At 44.1% G+C, this 4,756-nt stretch overlaps 1 pseudogene; it reads right to left on the bottom strand.

Annotated features, from left to right (window-relative positions):
• Nucleotides 1–4,072: 4,072 nt before the first annotated feature.
• Nucleotides 4,073–4,533, bottom strand: LOC103692428 (small EDRK-rich factor 2 pseudogene; annotated as a pseudogene).
• Nucleotides 4,534–4,756: the final 223 nt, after the last annotated feature.

Below are 4,756 nucleotides of genomic sequence, written 5' to 3'. Positions count from 1 at the left end.
TACAGGGGACATCTCATTCAAATCACTACGCAACTAACATCAATGACAATAGCCTGTATTGTTTTGGAGGGACATCTCTGGGACAACCCAGATAATTCTGGACTTTTTATTTGAAATCTATGGCTTCTGAGAGGCACATTATCTTTTGAGTAGAATTCAATTATATATATATATATATATAAATGTATACATACATGTATATATTTGCTATATATTTAAATATATACTTATATGTATGCATGTATTCGGGAAGCTTATAAAATATAGGTTTCCATACATCCTTTTCAAATGTACTCAGTGTGAGTTATTTCTCTACCTGTTCCTCTATTTGGCTAAAAATTGGTGGCAAGAACTGATAGCCTGTAGGAGTGAACTAGTATGATATTATTTTGCTAAATGGATACACTATCAATTAACCTTTTAAGTATGTATCTGTGTTCCACAGATTACCTCTGCTCTCAGACCTCATCAGAGGAGTAACTGTGTGCACTGGATGGCGGTTGCTTCAGATGCTGACAACTGGTCAAATACAGAGAGAGTGAGTCTGTGGAGTGCTTAGCCAACTAAAGCTTTTCCTCAAGGCTCAGGAAACCTCGCAGAAGACTGTAAAAGCTAAAGGTTTTAAGCGTTTTCAGATAAATGTTTAAGTGGCTTGAGTGTTTAATCTAAGTGTTTTGTGGGCAAAAGAATGTCTTCTGAACATGAGAGGACATTTGGATTCCCAGCATCTTGCACAAAATAAAGACAGGCAGCATTCCAGCAGGGGTAGGGGAGGGCTTATGAGGCTCCAGTCCTAGCTGAGGAACTGTAGACGGTTGGTAGATGCTAGGGGAGGGACAATCACTTTTCTTTATGGATGTGGCCTCTGACAGGTTGACTAGTTCCAACGGAACCCCTCACAGCCATGTGCACATAGACACCACTAATTAGATTTAGTGGATTATTAAAAATAAAAGTCAGGAAGACATGAAGTTAGAAGGGGAGGACATGAGGGGAGGGGCAGAGTCAAGAAATAGTTGGAGCTGGAAGCAGTGGAGGGAGCATGTGATCGAAGCCCATTGCATGCATATATAAAATCCCCAAAGAATAAATACAAATATTGTATCTTTAAAAGTCAAATGAAGTATAGGCCAAACAGTTGCACCCATCCTGGCTGGAGAGAAGATATTTTAAAGAGAAGAAATACTTCTTCTCCCCTGGCAATCAGACTCTTGAAACAACGGGTCCCAGAGGACTGACATTTCCCCAGGCAGGGCTTGCTGCAGGAAGGGGTTGTCTGAAGCCCCTCTGTTAGAGACCCTTTCCTCCGAGGAAGATGGTACAGCTTTGACAGTGGATCAGGTGTGAGTTGATGGACATGATCATGCCTCCTGCAGACAGCTTCATATGCATTCCTCTGCCCACTCGCCCACTCCCTCCCACCTCCCCGCCCTGACATTCCCATACACTGGGGCATCCAGCTTCTCCTTCCATTGATGCCCAACAAGGCCATCCTCTGCTACATATTCACATGGAGCCATAGATTCATCCCCGTGTACTCTTGGGATGGTGCTTTAGTCCCTGGGAGCTCTGGGGGTCTGATTGGTTGATATTGTTCTTCCTATGGGGTTGCAAACCCCTTCAGCTCCTTCAGTTCTTTCTCTAACTCCTCTATTGGGGATCCCATTCTCAGTTCAGTGGTTGCCTGTAAGCATCTGCCTCTGTATTTGTCAGGCTCTGTCAGAGCCTCTCAGGAGACGGCTATATCAGGCTTCTGTCATCATGCATTTCTTGGTATCTGCAATAGTGTCTGGCTTTGGTGGTTGTATATGGGGTGGATCCCCAGGTGGGGCAGTCTCTGGATGGCCTTTCCTTCAGTCTCTGCTCCACACTTTGTCCCCATATTTCCTTCTGTGAGTATTTTTGTACCCCCTTCTAAGAAGGACTGAAGCATCCACACTTTGGTCGTCCTTCTTCTTGAGCTTGGTCTGTGAATTGTATCTTGGGTATTCCGAGCTTTTGGGCTAATATCCACTTATCAGTAAGTGCATACCATGTGTGTTCTTTTTTGATTGGGTTATGTCACTCAGGATGATATCTTTTAGTTCCATCCATTTGCCTAAGAATTTCATAAAGTCATTGTTTATAATAGCTGAGTAGTACTCCATTGTGTAAATGTACCACTTTTTCTGTATCCATTCCTCTGTTGAAGGACATCTTGGTTCTTTCCAGCTTCTGGCTATTATAAATAAGGCTGCTATGAACATAGTGGAGCACGTGTCTTTTTTATATGTTGGGGCATCTTTTGGGTATATACCCAAGAGAGGTATAGCTGGATCCTCAGGCAGTTCAATGTCCAATTTTCTGAGGAACCTCCAGACTAATTTCCAGAATGGTTGTACCAGTCTGCAATCCCACCAACAATGGAGGAGTGTTCCTCTTTCTCCACATCCTCACCAGCATCTGTTGTCACCTCAGTTTTTGAACTTAGCCATTCTGACTGGTGTGAGGTGGAATCTCAGGGTTGTTTTGATTTGCATTTCCCCGATGAATAAGAATGTTGAATATTTCTTTGGGTGCTTCTCAGCTGTTCGATGTTCTTCAGTTGAGAATTCTTTGTTTAGCTCTGTACCCCAATTTTTTTAAAGATGTATTTATTTATTATATATAAGTACACTGTAGTTGTCTTCAGACACACCAGAAGAGGGCATCAGATCTCATTACAGATGGTTGTGAGCCACCATGTGGTTGCTGGGAATTGAACTCAGGACCTCTGGAAGAGCAGTCAGTGCTCTTAACCACTGAGTCATCTCTCCAGCCCTCTGTACTCCATTTTTAATAGGGTTATTTGATTCTCTGGAATTTAACTTCTTGAGTTCTTTATATATAGGATTGGTAAAGTTCTTTTCCCACTCTGTTGGTTGCTGTTTTGTCCTATTGACAGTGTCCTTTGCCTTACAGGAACTTTGCAATTTTATGAGATCCCATTTATGGATTCTTGATCTTAGAGCATAAGAGTCTTGTACATGTCATGTCAACTGCTGCTTATACATGTAACTTGTCCTACTTTGTCCCCAGAACACTGTTTCCTTACAGTCATCACCTTCTGTGAAGCTGACATTCTTTCCACCCCTTCTACAATGACTCCTGAACCTTTGGAGGAGGGGCTAGGATATAGATGTTCCTTTGATGGCCGAGCACTCCGAAGTCTCTCATTCTTAGCACCTTGACCAGCTGTGGGTCTCTGTATTAATTGCTATCTAGTGCAAAAGCAAGCTTCTCGGGTGAGGGTTGAGAGATGCACTGATCTATGCGTATAATGATACCTCAGCGCGCGCGCACACACACACAATATCAAAAATCCTTAAAAAGCAAAACAAAAGTACCAAAGTTATCTTAAAAAGTTATTAAAATAATCTTCCTTTTCCAACTTGATACTTAGGACAAGCTGACATGACTACATGTCAACCAGCACATGCACAGCAGCAGAAGACCATGTCCTGAATGAGCCGTACTTCATGGAGCGAGCAGACGCTGTGGGTTGCAGCTGTGTGGCTGCTTGTTCAGGACTGAAACATGGCAGTGAGGAAGGGGGCGCAGAAGCACAGGAAGCTTCCAAGTGAGTGGCAGGAGCTCATTAGGATCACGAGGCACTTCCTGAAGGTGTAGCAATAAGTAAGTGTCAGGGGAGGAGATTTGATCCACTGGGCATCAGTAGATCTGAGAGTCAGAGCTTCCTGCATAAGAAATTTCTAGTACCTGCCACAAAGCAATTTTTTTAAAAAATAATGTACACTTTATTTTTATTTTATATTCATTGGTGTCTCACCTGAATGTGAATCTATGAGGTGTCAGAAACCCTGGAACTGGAGTTACAGATGTGAACTGCCATATGGGTGCTGGGAATTGAACCTGGGTCCTCTGGAATAGCAGCCAGTGGCTTTTTTGTTTTTGTTTTTGTTTTTTTTTTTTGTTTTTTGTTTTTTTTGGAATTAGAAAGCTACTTTTAATACTTGGGATGTGCCCCATAAAAATAAAAAAAAACACTGGGAAGGGGTAACCCCCTCACCCCCAGGAGTGGCCTAGAGGGAGAGAGGCTACCTGAGGGGAAGGAAGCACAAAAGGAACGCCATCGGTGCTGGGACCTGTGAGCACTACAGGAAGAAACTCCAACGTGGTGGGACTGGCTCCAGGCACACATGCTAGGGCAAGAGGGTTGGACACGAAGCCACAAAACTACTTGGGCTCCTCTTCCTTCTCTTTTGCCTTTTCATGCTTCTACTGCATGATCTCTGAGTCCCTGGGAGTAGAGATGATAGGGCACTCTGCTCGCGGGTGGCAGCAGAAAGCCCATCTTCTCGGTGCTTTCCCTTAACCGAGTTGCTCTGCTTCTTCATGTTCTTCTGGAGGGCGAGCTCTCGTTGGTTACCGCGGGTCATGGCGACAGCCGGGGCTACAACTTGCCTCCTTTGCGATGTCCTTTTTGAAAATTGGATACTTTATGTATTTACATTTCAAATGTTATCCCCTTTCCAGGTTCCCTGCCTCTCTTACCCCCCTTTCCCTTTGTTCTATGAGGATGCTTCCCCTCCCACACACCCACTCCCACCTCAACACCCTGGCATTCCCCCTACACTGGAGAAATGAGTCTTCACAGGACCAAGGGCTTCTCCTATTGATGCCAGACAATGCCACCCTCTGCTACATATGCGAATGGAGCCATGGGTCGCTCCGTGTGTACTCTTTGGTTGGTGGTTTACTCCCTTGGAGCTCTGGG

Source organism: Rattus norvegicus, chromosome 5, assembly GCF_036323735.1.
Source record: "Rattus norvegicus strain BN/NHsdMcwi chromosome 5, GRCr8, whole genome shotgun sequence".
In the NCBI taxonomy this organism is placed as follows: domain Eukaryota; kingdom Metazoa; phylum Chordata; class Mammalia; order Rodentia; family Muridae; genus Rattus; species Rattus norvegicus.
This window is presented reverse-complemented; position numbering and strand designations above follow the sequence as displayed.